Source organism: Eleutherodactylus coqui, chromosome 4, assembly GCF_035609145.1.
Source record: "Eleutherodactylus coqui strain aEleCoq1 chromosome 4, aEleCoq1.hap1, whole genome shotgun sequence".
Lineage (NCBI taxonomy): Eukaryota > Metazoa > Chordata > Amphibia > Anura > Eleutherodactylidae > Eleutherodactylus > Eleutherodactylus coqui.
In genome coordinates, this window is record NC_089840.1 from 217,381,772 (window position 1) to 217,399,826 (window position 18,055).

An 18,055-nucleotide genomic window follows, 5' to 3' on the forward strand; every position below is an offset into this window, starting at 1 on the left:
GATGTGGGACTGGGAGCAGTTCTGTCCCAAGAAGTAGAGGGAGAAGAACATCCCGTAATTTATCTGAGCAGGAAGCTCACGCCACCCGAAAAAAATTACAGTATTATTGAGCAGGAGTGCCTAGCCATCAAGTGGGCCCTTGAATTCCTAAAATACTACCTTCTAGGTCGGCACTTCAGGCTGATCACAGACCGCTTTCTTTTAACCTGGATGTCACAGGCAAAAGAGAGAAACGCCAGAGTCACTAGGTGGTTCCTGACGCTTCAAAACTTCAGTTTCTCTGTCGAACACAGGGCAGGAAAGCTACAGGGCAATGCAGATGCCTTGTCTAGGACGCCTTGTATGGCTGCTAAAGGTGTCCGACCCCACAGGCTCGAACAGAGGGGGAGGGTATGTGAGACAGTGACGAGCAAAGTACTGGAGGGCAGATATATTTCGCCTAGGATGCTCTCCTATGAGGTTTTAGCAAGCACGTGGGCAGATACGTGCCACCGAGCAGCCTGGGCTCAGTGGAGGAAGCCGGCAGTTGTGTGTCAGTAGCATTAAGTTACTGACACGTTGTAGTTGGTAAGTGGCTCCAAGCCGCATAATCCGGGCTGGCTTTTCCTGGAGTGGTCAAAGTGAAGGGTGGGATGGCCACTCCCATGTACCAGGTGAGGCTAGTACCAGGCCTTATAAAGCCTGGACCTGCCGGTCCTTTGAGAGGTGTGCTGAGACCTCTGCAGCTCTGAGAGCCAGGCTAGCTGTGCGCAGCAAGTGTTTGTTTTTGCAAGTGAGTAGTCAGGGTCGGTCTATGTCTAGTAAGTGCTCAGACGAGCAGGAGTTACTTCATGTTGGCCTGGTGGTAAGGCCTGTTTTTCTTTGTTCTGTGCTGAAATAAACCCAGGCGAAGCCTGGACTACGAACTTTATCCAGAGTGTCACTGTCTCTGACTGTTAACGCCCAGATTGCTACCTATCCTAACACTAAGCCCTCACAATATACAGCTGGTAAAAGTTATACATCTCCCTGTATATAATTATAGAGACCTTACTGGAAGGTATAACCTGGGTATCTCCTGTATATAATTATATAAATACAGTTGATATAAGTTATACATCTCCCTGTACATAGTGATATGGAGTATGCTGGTATAACCTGGGTATCTCTTGTATATAAATGCAAACAATTAAAAAACGTATCAAAAACATGTGGGTTTTTTTTGTCAGTACCGGTAGTTTATGCAGTTTCTTATAAACAAATGTGGTTTTTGAATATCGTATGCAGTTTTTAATGTGTTTTTTAATCGTGGTTCAAAAATACAACAAAAAGCATGAACGTAGCCTAAGGGGCTACAAGCAAATTTTCATGTGGTCCAGGAAATGAGCCATGTTTGGAAAGCTTGTGCCAAGAGGTTAGATTATGTATGTAAATTCATTTTGCAGCTGTATGCAGCACAATTTAGGTATGAGCACCTGTACAGGAGTGGAGGGGGGGGGGGGCGAGGTGTACTTTTGCACCCGGGCCCCTGAGCCTTTAGTTATGCCCTTGACTTAGACTATTTCTAAAGCACAGGTGTCAAACACAAGGCCCGCAGGCCTGCTGCCTCATTTTATGTGGCCCGTGGCGTGCCGACAACGCCCACCACTGTAGCGATTACCAGCTGGGCTGCTGCAGCTCCTCACTGGTAATCACGCTGGCAACGCTGATCCCGACACACACTTTGATGTCAGTGTGCAGCCAGGATCCTCCTCCCCTGAGGTCCCTGCTCCTCAGTGCCGCAGGAGAGGACTCAGGGAAGAAGCGTGCGGGGTGCACACTCTGACGTCAGAGTGCATCCGGGCTCAGCACGAGCAGAGGGGGAGCAGCGCTGACAGCAAGGAGGGGGTAAGTATATGGGTTGGAGGGGAACTATTATTACTGAGAGGGGGTTAATATTACTGAGTGGGGTTAATATTACTCAGGGGGGTTAATAATACTGTGGAGGTTAATATTACCGAGGGGGGTTACTATTGCTATGGGGTTATTATTACTGACAGAGGTAATATTATTACTGAGGGGGGTTAATATTACCGAGGGGGGTTAATATTGCTATGGGGTTAATATTACTGACGGGGATAATACTATTACTGAGGGGGGTTAATATTAATATGGGGTTATTACTACTGAGGGGGTTATTATTATTACTCTTGGGGTCGCTATTACTACGGGGGCCACTGTGGGGGTCGTTATTACTACTGGGGCCACTGTGGGGGTCACTATTACTAATTTGGCCACTGTGGGGGTCGCTATTGCTAATTGGGCCACTGTGGGGGTCGCTATTACTAATTGGCCCACTATGGGTGTCCATATTATTACTGAGGCAACTATGAGGGTCACTATTATTACTGGAGCCACTATGAGAGTCACTATTTTTACTGGGTCTACTATGAGAATCACTATTTTTTACTGGGGCCACTTTGAGAGTCACTATTACTACTGCGACCACTATAGGGGTCACTATTAGTACTGCAACCACTATAGAGGTCACTATTAGGGCTCGTTCACACAGGCGTAATCGTATTTCGGTCACACAAATACGCTGTGTAATTGAAAATCGCTTATGCCTGCATATTTTAGCACGCAAAAAAAGAACGCAGATGGGCTCACTGAAATAGTGCGCAAATATGCAGTGAATACATAGGTTTCCCGCACAATCACTGCATATTTGTGCGTCCCATTCACTTCAATAGCCCATTGGGGTGCTTAGTATGCAACAAAATAGGTCATGCTGTGTGAAAGATACATTCATGTGAATTAACTCATTGAAATCAATGGCTTCTATTTACTGCATATTATGTGCGCAAATACGCTTGTGTGAACAGGCCATTACTATACTGACTTACAATCAGCCCTTTAAGGGCTCAGTCACACGGGCGCATTAGGGCGCTGATGCGCCCGTCTTCCTGCAGGATAAGATGGCCACACCACAGGTTCGGAGAAAGAACACATGGCCGACTCCATTGCCGGTCATGTGTTCTTTCTTCCAGCACTGCGGTGAGTCGTCCGCACCTGCAGTGTGGCCGTCTTCTTCATGCAGGACGACAAACTCATCGGCGCCTGGATGCCCCGTGTGACTGAGTCCTGAAGGTCACCATAAGCCTGATGTGGCCCTCGGTGCAAATCAGTTTGACACCCCTGTTCTAAAGTAACGGTCTGGGGTTCCACACATCGAAGGCCAAATCCCGATTGGTGGGGTGAATGGATGAAAACCAGGAATCCCCAGCTGTGGCCTCTGAATCGAGCCGTAAGTCAAATAAGTTCTAAGGCACAAAGGATCCACTTCTGCTACATAACAATTATCTACTACAATTAAAGGGCCATTCTGGCTAAAGCATATTTTTCCATATCTGCTCCCATCACCAGATTGCTTGTCACACTCTGGTCATTTTCTATGTATATTGTAATGACTTCCATGCAGGGGTGTAACTATAGAGGATGCAGGGGATGCGGTTGCACCCGGGCCCAGGAGCCTTGGGGGACCCATGAGGCCTTTCTTCTCCATATAGGGAGCCCAGTACAATGAATAAAGCATTATAGTTGGGGGTCCCGTTCCAGGTTTTGCATTGGGGCCCAGGAACTTCAAGTTACGCCTCTGCTTCCATGCAGTGCAGGCTCCATGTTAATGTTGCTTTCCCTTTCACAGCAATACCATGATGCATCAACATAGCATTACATAATCAGATACAGCCTATACAAGCTCTCCAACACTACCATTACATCTTTAGGCCTAATTCTCACGGGCGGATTTCTGCCGCGTATGACACGGCGGAAATCCGCGGCGTTACCCCGCAACTATTAGGTTCTATTGAACCTAATAGTGCAGAGCTCGCGGTGCGGAATTCCACCGTGGAATTCCGCCCCTTGAAAGTACACGTACATGCCGCGGGCGTACGCGCGGATGGCTTCCATTGCAGTCAATGGAAGCCGTCTGTCACGGTATCTTCCGCTGTAGCACAGCAGAAGATAGCGTGAAAACGCTTCTCCGCCCACCGACGCCCGCATCATATGATGCGTCCGGTGTGTCATGCGCTGCACTGCACGGGTTGCGGGACGTTGGGCAGCGGATCCGAAGGTGAGTATGGGGTCTCTGGGGAGGGTGGCGTAATTCCGCTTGCGGAGCCCGTCACGGCCCTGGGCACTAGGCCTTATTCTATATTCAGCTAAATAAGCTACAGTCCTGAATTATACAGTGAGGAGGATGGGTGTGATCTCCTTTGTTATAACTATGTGTCAGGCACCTCTAATCATCATCAGTAACTGTGATAGGAATGTTGCATCCCCATCTCGGCAGTTTCTACTGGGGCCACTATGGGGGCTACTATTATTTCTGAGGCCACTGTGGGTGTCATTATTGCTACTGAGGCTACTGTGGGGGGACACTATTGCTTTTCAGGCTACTGTGGGGATCACTGGTACTACTGGGGCTAATGTGGGGGTCACTATTACTATTAGGGGCAATATACAGAGACAATATTATGACTGGGGCTGATATAGGGGACACTATTGCTAGTGAGGCCACTGTGGGGGTCACTATTACTACAGAGACTAGTGTGGGTTCACTATTACTACTGAGGTCATTGTGGGTGACACTATTATTACTGGGGCCACTGTGGTGGTCACTATTACTACTGAGGCCAATATAGGGGACACTATTACTACAAGGGTTGATATAGGGGGTCAATATTGCTATTGATGCCACTGTGGGAGTCACTATTACTACTGAGACCACTGTGAGAGTCACTATTGCTCCTGGGGCCACTGTGGGAGTCACTATTACTTTTGAGGTCACAGTATTGCTACTAAGCCCAGAGTAAAAATCATACATCGTGATAAGCCCTTCCCCCTGACCACACCCGTTTGTACTGCTTTGACCTTTGGAAAATCTGGTCACCTTACACTAGCTCACTTATATATACTGGAAGGAGAGCTACATAATAAACTTTAAAAATCACTGCAATGGCCCTATAACCCCTTAACTCTACTGGACATAAGTTTATGTCCTAGTGGTGGTATACTTAATGGAGCAGGACATAAATTGCGTCCTGTGGATGGCACAGGTTCAGAAGCTGAACCCACGCCATCCCGCAGCAGAAGCCAGCTATGACTGATAGCTGGCCTCCCGCTGCAATAACAGGTAATAACGGTGATCCCTGTTGCTAATCCCTACGTGCCACGATCTATGTACATTGTGGCAGATAAAGGGTTCACAGAGGGAGCATCACTGGGCCAAGAGGAAGCAAGATACTTGTTTCCCAGCTTACCATTGCCTATGATCGCTATTATAAGCAATGAGGTATTGCAGTACAGAAGTACTGCAATGCATAATCATACTGATCCCAGCTGTCATGGTTCAATTCACGTACAAGGACATGAAAAATATCAAACAAAATTAAAAAAAACTACTTTTTTTGTGCATTTTCCGGTACTTGTAAAAAAATGAAAAATGTTAAAAAAATTTCAAATATTTGGTATCATCGTATTTGTAACGAGTCACGACCTGTACAATAAATTGAACTGCACAAAAAAACTGTGATAAAAACCCTTAAAAATTTTGGCAAAATGTTTACTTTGATCATTTTGCCTCCCAAAAAAACACAAAAAACATTGAAAAAGCCAACTCGCCATGAGTTGTACCAAAATGGTACAAATAAAAACAAAAGCCCATCATTCAAAAAACAAGCCCTCAAAGAGCTTTGTCCATTGAAAAGTAAAAAAGTTATGGGACCTCGAATGCAATGATATAGAAAAATTAATAATTTTCAAAAAATGTTTTTTATTATTGTGTAGAAAAACCTAAAAAAACTTTCTCTCCTTGCTTTCTAAAAAATAAATACAATTTTTGCACCCAAAACGGTACCAACGAAAACTACAGTTCACCACTCAAAAAACAAGCGCACATACGGCCATGTTGACGGAAAAATTAGAAAGCTATGGCTTTTGAAAAGTGGAGATGAAAATACCAGAAAATCGCTGTCGTCCTTTGGGCCAAAATAGGCCCTGTCCTCAAGGGGTTAAGCAGAACGCTACCATCTTACACTATTATATTGGTACTGGAACTGCGCTGCCCACTTAGCCACGTAATCTATATTTTGGCTCTTATGTAATAAACAATGGGACTTCTGAGGAATTGTTCTTCATTTAAAAAAAATATAAAAAATATTAAAGGGAATCTGTGGGCACCTTTTAGCCCCGTAAACTAATCTTATGGCCTCACAGTAGTTCCCCTCTGAGTCCAGGAATGTAAGTTTTATGCTCACTTTCTCCGCCGTTCGCCAGTGCATTGAGTAGTAACATTAGATTGGGAGGACTACTTAGTGAGGTGCTCAATGTACTGCAGCAGCTTGTCTGAGCACTGACACCGAGGGAACAACAGGGAAGTATAAGGCTAATTTCACACAAACATATTTGCGGAGGCTTTTCCGCACGTGAACAATTCGCCAGTATAACGCGACCAAGCAATGCCTTTGCTTTCAATGGCGTCATTCAGACTTACCTTTTCTTCCAAGGAAAATATTTGTGCGAGCAAAGATAGGACCTGCTCTATCTTTGTAGGATGCATCTTTTATACGGGCCGTGAAAAGGTACGTCTTGCCCTGTCTTTGTCCGGATTATGCAGACCTCTATGGCAGCTGAAAAAAAGGGAGGGGGAGGAATTTAACATGCCTACAACATAGGAAAAATAAGACAACTCGCCATGATTAGGCATTTAATTTCCATTCCAAGCCTTTCTTTCCGGTCGTTGCTTGCGATGGTTCAGCGTGTTTTTTTACATATGCGCTGCAGCGCACGGTTTGAGTGGCTTTAAATACGCCAATTAAGATCAAGAGATGAGCTTTGTAATTCATTCATGTGTTAATACATTCCGTACGAGCGAACGTATTTATGCATATGTTCGTGTGAATAAGCCCTAAGGCTGGCTTCACAGGGGCCTATTTGCGCGCACAATATGCAGAGAATAGAACCTATTGATTTCAATTGCATCATTCATATTTCTGTATTTTGCGCATACATTTTGGTTGCTCAAAAAAACATGGGGTGTCTGCAAATGCATGCGCAATACACAAGGAGATGCATGAAACACTGCGTAATTCCACTGGGAAAAAAAACGTACAGATAGTCTTCTACTTGCGAACGTTCGAGTTACGAACTTTGTAAGATAAGAACTATCTGTCCTGCACAGCATAATGTAATGCTATGGCATTACATCATACTGTGCAGACACCGGACAGGCTTCTATTAGAGATGAGCGAAGACACTCATCCGAGCTTGATACTCATTAGAGTATTAGGGTGCTCGAGATGCTCGTTACTCAAGACGAACACCACGGGGTATTCAAGTCAATTTCATCTCCCTTCCCCGCATGTTTAGTGCCATTTTCTAGCCAATAAACATGCGGGGACGGCATTACCACTTCCTGCTGTGATGTACCAGCCCTCTGCCCGCCAACAGCAATGAGTGGCTGGCGGGATCAGGTGACCGCTGAGTACTTAAACTGGTCCCGCCCGCAGCTCGCCTCAGACGCATGCTGGCAGAGGTTAGGGAAAGAGCTGATGCTAATATAGGGAAAGTGTTAGAGTAGGATCCTCTCTTCAAGAACCCCAACGGTGCTTCTTAGGGCTACTCCTCATTGTGTGCATTACTGTTGGGGCCGGCGGGGAGCAGTAGCGCACCGATTTTTTTTTTAAGCATCTAGGCCATTACAGCTATACTGTAGTGTGTGTGCTGTGCATTGGGCAGAGGTCTCATCGCTAAATAGTACGCAAACATTTCCTGGACCACTGCAGATCATTTCAGCTATACCGTTCCATGTGTGCAGTGCCTTAGGCAGAGGTCTCACTCTCATCGCTAAATAGTAAGCAAATATTTCCTGTGCCACTGCAGATCATTTTAGCTATACCGTTATATATGTGTGCAGTGCCTTAGGCAGAAGTCTCATCGCTAAATAGTACGCAAATATTTCCTGGGCCACTGCAGATCATTGCAGCTATACCATTCTATGTGTGCAATGCCCTAGGCAGAGGTCTCACTCTCATCGCTAAATAGTACGCAAATATTTCATGGGGCACTGTAGATCATTGCAGCCATACCATACTATGTGTGCAGTGCCTTAGGCAGAGGTCTCATTGTCATCGCTGAATAGTATGCAAATATTTCCTGGGCCACTGCAGAACAGCATTTCACAGATACTATTCTCTGTGTTGGGTGAAGTAGCCACAGTTATTCACACTTTCCGCTGGCTGTATAGCTTTCTGACCCTGTGCAGAGCGTGTCACAATAACTTTTTCTTGGGTGTGGTGAAGTAGCCCCAGTTAGCAGCACTATCCACTGGCTGTATAGCTTTCTGCCCCTGTGAAGAGCATCTCACAATACCCTTTCCTTGGGTGCGGTGAAGTAGCCGCAGTTATTTGCACTATCCACTGGCTTTAGAGTTTTCTGCCCCTGTGCAGAGCGTCTCGCAATATGTTTTTCTTGGATGCGGTGAAGTAGCCGCAGTTAGCAGCACTATCCACTGGCTGTATAGCTTTCTGCCCCTGTGCAGAGCATCTCAAAATACCCTTTCCTTGGGTGCGGGGAAGTAGCCGCAGTTAGCAGCACTATCCACTGGCTCTATAGCTTTCTGCCCCTGTGCAGAGCATCTCAAAATACCCTTTCCTTGGGTGTGGTGAAGTAGCCGCAGTTCGCAGCACTATCCACTGGCTGTAAAGCTTTCTGCCCCTGTGCAGAGCATCTCACAATACTCTTTCCTTGGGTGCGGTGAAGTAGCAGCAGTTATTCGCACTATCCACTGGCTTTAGAGTTTTCTGCCCCTGTGCAGAGCGTCTCGCAATACGCTTTTCTTGGTTTCGGTGAAGTAGCCGCAGTTAGCAGCACTATCCACTGGCTGTATAGCTTTCTGCCCCTGTGCAGAGCATCTCACAATACCCTTTCCTTGGGTGCGGGGAAGTAGCCGCAGTTATTCGCACTATCCACTGGCTTTAGAGTTTTCTGCCCCTGTGCAGAGCGTCTCGCAATACGTTTTTCTTGGGTGCGGTGAAGTAGCCGCAGTTAGCAGCACTATCCACTGGCTGTATAGCTTTCTGCCCCTGTGCAGAGCATCTCAAAATACCCTTTCCTTGGGTGCAGGGAAGTAGCCGCAGTTAGCAGCACTATCCACTGGCTGTATAGTTTTCTGCCCCTGTGCAGAGCATCTCCCAATACCCTTTCCTTGGGTGTGGTGAAGTAGCCGCAGTTAGCAGCACTATCCACTGGCTATATAGCTTTCTGCCCCTGTGCAGAGTGTCTCACAATACCCTTTCCTTGGGTGTGGTGAAGTAGCCGCAGTTAGCAGCACTATCCACTGGCTATATAGCTTTCTGCCCCTGTGCAGAGTGTCTCACAATACCCTTTCCTTGGGTGTGGTGAAGTAGCCGCAGTTATTCGCACTATCCACTGGCTTTATAGCTTTCTGCCCCTGTGAAGAGCATCTCACAAAACCCTTTTCTTGGGGGGGGGGGGGGGGGGGGGGGTTGAGGTAGCCTCAGTTACCAGCACTATCCACTGGCTTTCTAGTTTTCTCCCACTCCATAGAGCCTCTCTTCTCTACAAGTCTCTGTGAGTGGTGAATGATCCCTAGGTATCAGCGCAAGATAGCGGTCTAATTTTTCCCAGTCACAGCATAGAGCCTCCGGTATCTACAAGTCTCTGTGCGCGGTGAATTAGCCCCAGTTCTCAGCGCTGTACGGTGGGGTAATTTGTGCAGCAGCAGGACAGGTTGGAAGAGGCAGTGGGGTGGCCAGGGGGAGAAGCAGGCCCAGAGCCAAGAATCCGCCAACTGTTTCCCACAGCACCCTCTCGCGGCAAGCCTCCATGCAGACGGCTAGGTGTTCAAATGTGTGGATGTTTTTAAGTAAGAGCGCGGACGACTAACGAACAGTGGTGTGCAACCTGTTCCGTACCAAAATCAGCCGGGGAGCCACCACTACCAGCCTGACCACCACCAGCATGCGCAGGCATATGATGGCCAAAAATCCCACAAGTTGGGACGAAGGCCATTCACCGCCTCTGGGTCACACCACTGCCTCTTTCCCTATGCCACAACCTGCCACACTGATCCAATTCACCTCCCAGGATGCAGGCACGAGCGCTTCCTGGCCTGCACCCACACCCTCACCTCCACAGTCCTTCACTCCATTCAGCAATGTCTCTCAGTGCAGCGTTCAGCTGTCGCTAACACAAGCGTTGGAGTGAAAGCGGAAATACGCCGCCACCCACCCGCATGCACAAGCTTTAAAGGAGATGTCTCGAGGAAGCAGTGAATTTTTTTTTTGCCCAGTCCCCCTAATTAAGCATACATTACTAAGCCCCCCTGTAAATGACTTTTCTAGCTGGTTTCCACTTACAGTTCCAGCGTTTCAGCAACTTATAAAAATTTTCCCAAGATGGCCGCCGGCTCTTTTCCCTTCGCTTGCTGTAGCCCGACGTGCGCGCTCCCGAGACGCTACCAGCTGTGTCTCCCTGACAACCAGACGCCATGCAGCCGCCGACCGGACCCCTGGATTCAACGCGGCCGACCACGGCACACAGTCACCCACCGCCAGGCAGCAGGTAACCGGCGCAGCCCCCCCCGGCTGAGCGGCAGCCCCCCCGGCCCAGCGACAGTTCCCCCGCCCCAGCGACAGTTCCCCCGGCCCAGCGACAGCCCCCCCCCGGCCCAGCGACAGTTCCCCCCGGCACAGCGACAGCCCCCCCCCCCCCCCGGCCCAGTGACAGTTCCCCCGGCCCAGCGGCAGCCCCCCCCCCCCCCCCGGCCCAGCGACAGTTCCTTTCCCCCGGCCCAGCGACAGTTCCCCCAGCCCATCACTTACCTGGGCGGCTTCTCGGCTGGGCTGCTGGGCTTCTCGGCTGGGTGGCTCTGCACCTTCCTCTAACAGAGGATGGTACAGAATGGCCGCTCCAGCGCGCTCCCGAGCAGTGACAGCTCGTCTGCGCATGCGCAGAAGAGCTGTAGCGGGGAGCACACTGAAGCGGCTCGTGCTGAAAGGAGAAGACCGGACTGCGCAAGCGCGTCTAAAAAAGCAAGCCGCCAGCGAATTTAGACGGAACCATGGAGATGAGTACGCTAGCAACGGAGCAGGTAAGTGAATAACTTCTGTATGGCTCATAATTAATGCACGATGTATATTACAAACTGCATTAATATGGCCATACAGAAGTGTATAACCCCACTTGATTTCGCGAGACAACCCCTTTAAACGTGCAGATTGCCAAATTAATTAGCCTGGAGATGCTGCTGTGCAGGCTTGTGGAAACGGAGGCTTTCAAAAACATGATGGCGGCGGCAGTCCCGCTCTACTCGGTCCCCAGTCGCCACTATTTTTCCCCGCCCCACACCAGCACGTCTCCCGCAACATTAATCGTGCCCTCACCAACGCAGTTACTGGAAAGATCCACTTAACAATGGACACGTGGACAAGTACTGGCGGGCAGAGACACAATATCTCCCTGTCGGCACATTGGTTGAATTTGGTGGAGGCTGGGACAGAGTCAGAGCATGGGACCCCTCACGTGCTACTCACACCAAGAATAGCGGGTCCTACCTTGGTGCTGATATCTGCGGCGTATTATCCCACCTCCTCCAAAACCCCCCCTCCTTCTCCTCCGCCACCTCTACCTCTCAATTAAGAAGTGTGAGCACGTTGCCAGCAGTCGGTAGCGCACGGCAGCACTGCTACAAATCACATGGTCTGGGGCTCATTCAGACGAATTTAATGAATGGCTGACTACTGCCTCTGATTGGCTGAGTTCTCTGACCAATCAGAGGCAGCGCTCAGCTGTCATTCAATGAATAGCTGATCGCTCACTCTGATTGGACACAGCGCTCAGCTAATCAGAGGCTGCGCTTTCAGGAGGCAAGGACTTTTCAATCCCCGACCCCCAGATACAGATGCAGACTGATAGGGATGGGGAGAAGAGCCGAATAGCGGTTCAGGAAGGGGGGGAACATTTTTTTTTCTTTTTTCACAGCTAGGGATGATTTTCAGGGTAGGGCTTATATGTCTAGCACCCCTTCTGAACATCATCACTGCAGGGGTTGCCTTCATCCCATTGCTTTCAACGGGGTGGCAGCAGCGCTGGCCCCATTGAAAGTAATGGGATAGCAGTGACAGGATTCTTTCGTCCCAGCTGCAGCCCCCTCATCACTGAACACTGTGACAGTCCTGTCAACAATCTCCTGCTTTGTTTACAGGTTGCCATAGAGACCATCGGCTTGTCAGAAGCAAGCCGATGGCAGGGAGAGCTAGCGCTTGGCTGTGAGAGGACAGCTAGGTACTAGCTCTTACAGCAGAGATCATAGAAAACCTCCGATCTCTGCTGTGTTAACCCTTTACATGCTGCAGTCTTTGTGACTGCAGCATGTAAAGGGCTGTCACTGCATCATGTAAAGGGCTATTACCATCGGCCCCCCAGAATGTGATCAGGGGTCCTGATGGGTCCCTGTGGAAGTCCCCTAAAGGGACAAAAAAAAAAATTAAAAAAAATAAAAATAAAAAAGGTTAAAAATTATTTAAAAAATTATAAAAGCACTTGTCTCCCTTTACTTTGTAAAAAATCAAAAATACAATCACACATGTGGTATCCATGCGTCATAATGACCCAGAGAAGGAAGTTAATACATTATTTAACCCCTTAATGACATGGCCCCTTTTTTTCTTTTTTTCCTCCCCCCTGTTTAAAAAATCACAACTTGTCCCGCAAAAAACAAGCCCTTATATGGCCATGTCAATGGAAAAATGAAAAAGTTATGGCTCTTGAGACGCAGCTGCAAAATTAGTTGAAATTCAATGATTAGAGCATTTTAAAAAACCTGCCCTGGTGGGCACGACAGGGTGGTAGGAAACCCGCCACTCAAGAGGTTAATGCCCTGTAGATTAAAAGGATCATACTATGCAGCATTACACATAAAAACGATATTCTGCTAACCTTTTTATTCCTTATCTTCTCCTTGTAAAGCTGACCTAAAGATGGCGCCACCAGGGTACTTCCCATGATGCGCTGCTCTCTCTCCTCTTGAGCGTGCGCGCTCCTGACGACGCCGGTCACATGACTGAAAGACTGGCGTCATTAAGAGAGGCGCGTGCTGTGATGGGAAAAGCAATATCAAGCTGTGAGTGACGGCCTGATATCGCTCTCTCCATCCATGTGAGTCTCCTGGATGCACGGCGTTTCATGTGAAAACAGCCACGTACCCCTGCGGGGAATCCCTTTACTGCTTTCAACGGGGCCGGCAGCCGCGCGGGACATCGCCTGTCTTTTCAATGCGGCCAGCGGCAGCCCCGGGTACGGCGGGGATGAAGGAATCCTCTGCCACAGCTGTGACAGCTGTGGCAGAAGTGCAGCATGCTATCCCATTGCTTTAAATGGGATCGGCGTTGCTGCCGATCCCATTAAAAGCAGTGGTTTTTGGAAAACCCTGCAGCATGATTTTCGGGGAAGGGCTTGAAATATAAGCCCTTCCCTGAAAATCATCAATAAGTGGTAAAATTTTTTTTTTAAAAAGTACTCACCTATCCGCTGCTCACACGCGTCCTCCAGCTGGCTCCCCGACACTGCTATTGGCTGAGCGCTCAGCCAATTACAGATAGTTCTTAGCTATTCATTCATGAATAGCTAGGATAGTGCTATTCATGAATGAATAGCTAAGCACTATTTGTAATTGGCTGAGCGCTCAGCCAATAGCTAAGCACTAGCTGCTATTGGCTAATCGCTCAGCCAAGCAGCACAGCCCTTTCAGGAGGCAGGGATTTTTAAATCCCCGCCTGCTGAAAGTGCTGGATAGCAGTGTTGGGGAGCCAGCCGGAGGACGCGTGTGAGCGGCGGATAGGTGAGTACTTTTTTTTTTTTTTACATTTTTTTACCACTTATTGATGATTTTCAGGGAAGGAAGGGCTTATATTTCAAGCCCTTCCCCGAAAATCATGCTGCAGGGTTTGCCAAAAACCACTGCTTTCAATTGGACCGGCAGCAGCGCCGATCCCCTTGAAAGCAATGGGATAGCATGCTGCACTTCTGCCACAGCTGTGGCAGAAGTCCACGGTATTCTCCTTATCTTTTTAATGGGGCTAGCGTAGCTGCCGCTTGCCCCATTGAAAAGACTGGCGATATCCCAGTTTCATTGCGGCTTCTTTCTTGCGCTGTGAGGCAAGCGTTTTCACTTGCTCTCGCAGCGCAAGATAGAAAATGTCACCAGTGGGTGTCCGCCCTCAATGGGAGAGCATTGCGATCACTTACCACTGCTGGTGATAGCTCTGACAGGAGATTCCTTCAACTCCCCGGCATGTCCCCTCATCACTGAACACTGTGACATCATTGTCACATCATTATCACATCATTGTCACATCATTGTCACAGTGTCCAGTGATATGGAGACATGCTGGGGAGATGAAGGAATCTCCTGCTACAGTTGTCACCAGCAGGAGCAGGAGATCGCAATGCTCTCCCATTGAAACTATTTAAAAGTGAGAGTATTCCCACAGTGGCCCACACAAACACACAGTGGCCCCCACGATGCACCTACATAGTGCCCCCACAGTGCTCCTACAAGGTGTACCCACAGTGCCACCACATGGTGCACCTAGTTAGTGCCCCCCATGGTGCACTTAGATAGTGGCCCCACAAGGTGCACCTGCACAGTGCCCCCACATGGTGCACACACAGTGCCCCTACAAGGTGCACCTTTATAGTGCCCCCACACAGTGCCCCTATATGGTGCCCCCACATGGTGCACATGCATAGTGTTCCCTTCAGTTCTCCTACAAAGTGCCCCTACATGGTGCCCCCATATGGTGCACAACACGGTGCCCCCATGCTGTTCGCACAGTGCGCCCCCACATAACATAGTGCCCCCACAGTGCGCGCCTCCCTGCACAGGCAGGATTACACTGAGAGGAGACACCTATATATAGATAAAACAGGACCCAACATTCACAATAGTCACTGCTCACCTCCTCCCATCCCTGCACAGACAGGATTACACTGAGAGGAGACACCCATATGTAAAAAACACAGGAGGCACCATTCACAATAGTCACAGCTCACCTCCTGCCATCCCTGCACAGACAGGATTACACTGAGAGGTGACATCTATATATAGATAACACAGGAGCCACCATTCACAATAATCACAGCTCACCTCCTCTCCTCCCTGCACAGACAGGATTACACTGAGAGCTGACATCTAGATATAGATAACACAAGACCCACTATTCACAATAATCACAGCTCCCCTCCCTGCACAGGCAGGATTACACTAAGCGTGAACACCTATATATAGATAACACAGGACCTACCATTTACAATATTCACAGCTCACCTCCTCCCCTCCCTGCACAGGTAGGATTACACTGAGGTGCTCCCAAATAGTACCCCCATAATGCACCCCCCACATAACATAGTACCCCTATACTGCTCCCGCATAGTGCGCCCCCACATAACATGGAGCCCCATAGCGCTCCCACATAGTGTTCCCACATGGTGCTACCACAGTGCCCCCACATAACATGGTGCTCCCACATAGTGCCCCCACACGGCGTACCCACAGGGCCCCCACATGGTGAACCTACATAGTGCCCGTCCATACAGTGCCGCCACATGGTGCTCCCATAGAGCCTGCCCACATATCATAGTGCTGCCATATTGCTCCCACATAGTGCTCCCACAGTGTACCCCCACAGTGCACCCCCACATAACATAGTATCCCCACAGTGCTCGCCTCCCTGCACAGGCAGGATTACACTGAGAGGAGACACCTATATATAGATAACACAGCACCCAACATTCACAATAGTCACTGCTCACCTCCTCCCATCCCTGCACAGGCAGGATTACACTGGATGGGAGGCTGGCTGGGTCAGTCATTGGCAGCGCCAGTAATACTACCCCTCACAACTCTTATTGTGCTCCCACATGGTGCTACCACAGTGACTTCACCTAGTGCCTCCACATAACATAGAGCCCCCATAGTGCTCCCACATAGTGCCCCCACATGGTGCTACCAGTGCCCCCCCCCCCCCACAGTGCCCCAACATGGTGATCGTGCAGTGTGCCCCCAACTAACATAGTGCCCCCACATAGCATAGTGAAACACTCCATAATAGCCACAGCAGCATCAGCGCTCCCTCCATATTAGCCTCAGCAACATCACTGCCCCGACAATAGCAGCCGCAGCAGCATCAGTGCTTCCCCAATAGTTGCTCCAGCAGTAATAGTAACCCTCAATAATTGCCCCAGCGGTAATAGTGACCCCCAATAGTTGCTCCAGCACTAATAGTGACCCCCAGCAATTACCTCAGCACTAATAGTGCCCCCCAATAATTGCCCCAGCGGTAACAGTGCCCCCCAATAATTGCAGAAGTGATAGTGACCCCCAGTAATTAGCACTGCTGGGACAATTATTGAGGGGTCACTCACTGCTGGGGCAATTATTGGGGGTCACTATCACTGCTAGGGGAGTCACTATTTTTGCTGGGGCAACTGCCCTAGCAATAATAGTGACCCCCAATAATTGCCCCAGAAGTGATAGTGACCCCCAATAATTGCCCCAGCAGTAATAATATGGGGCTTCACTATCACTGCTGGGGCAATCATTGGGGATCACTATCACTGCTGGGACAGTTACCCCTTAATAATTGCTCCAGCAGTAATTGTGACACACAGTAATTACCCAGCAGTGATAATGACACCAAGTGATCATCACTGCTGTAGCAATTATTGGGGATTACTATCACTGCTTGGGCAATTACAAACCTGTCCCAGTACCGCACCCGAACCGAACAGTGACAGCCCGACAGCGACCACCCCGCCCTCGGCACAACAAGTTATAGCAACAGCCCCCCCTACGGCCACCAACCCGCCCCTGTGCAACAAGTAATGGTAACAGCCCTCCCTACCCACACCCCGTGCGACAAGTTAGGGTAACAGGCCCCCCTCCCCCGTGCGACAAGTTTATGTGAAAGTCCCCCCACCCCCTGTGCGACAAGTAATAGTAACAGCCCTCCCTCCCCACACCCCGTGCGACAAGTTAGGGTAACAGGCCCCCCTCCCCCGTGTGACAAGTAATAGTGACAGCCCCCCTCCCCACACTCACCCACGCCCCATGCGACAAGAAATGGTGACATCCCCCCCATGTAACAAGTAATGGTGACAGACCCCTTTCCCCCACCCAACCCCCGTGCGACGGGTAATGGTGACACCCCCACCCCCGAAACGACAAGTAATGGTGACAGCCCACCTCCCCCTACACACCCCCTGTGCAACAAGTAATTGTGACAGCCCCCCATCCCACCACCCACTTTCCCCCGTGCGACAAGTTATGGTGACAGCCCACCCCCCTGTGTGACAAGTTATGGTGACAGACCCCACACCGACACAGCCCCCGCCCCTAGTAATAATACTTACCCTCCAGCTGAGACCGGCGGACCCTCACTGCGAACTGCCGCGCGTACCCGAGACAGCAAGCGCTACTGCGCATGCGCGAAGACACAGGCACGCACTCACAGCCCAAGGAGCGCTACTGCGCATGTGCAAACAAACGGGACGCGAGTCCACAGTTCGACTAGAGGAGAAGACAGAAGAAAGAAATTTGTCGGAACCAGGGACAACAGGACCGTCAACACAAGAAGGGGGCACTCCTGTAAGTATATATCTTCTGTATGGCTCATTAACAATGCACAATGTATATTACAAAGTGCTTTGTAATTGCCATACAGAAGTGCATACATACACTTGTCTTGGCCAGACAACCCCTTTAAGGTTTTTTTTTTAATTTAAATAGATTTTATTTTTGAAATATTTTTTTTAAAAATTAATAATCTTAATTTTTTTGGTCCCCATTGGTGATTTGACCTTGCAACAGTTTGGTCACTTCTACAGTAGCATATAGTATTATTAACGATGCTTTATTGAGAGCTGACTGTGACAGAGCTTAATAGACTGCAATACATGGCAGACCCAGGAACCTTCCCTTGATTCTGGGCTGCCATGTGAACCCATCTGCACC

The 18,055-nt window shown here is 49.1% G+C and overlaps 1 protein-coding gene across 2 annotated transcripts in view; it reads right to left on the reverse strand.

Annotated features, from left to right (window-relative positions):
* The window catches only part of LOC136626045 (anaphase-promoting complex subunit 16-like), a 90,093-nt gene that overhangs the window by 64,510 nt on the left and 7,528 nt on the right, over positions 1-18,055 (reverse strand). The gene's annotated exons all lie outside the window — the stretch shown is intronic.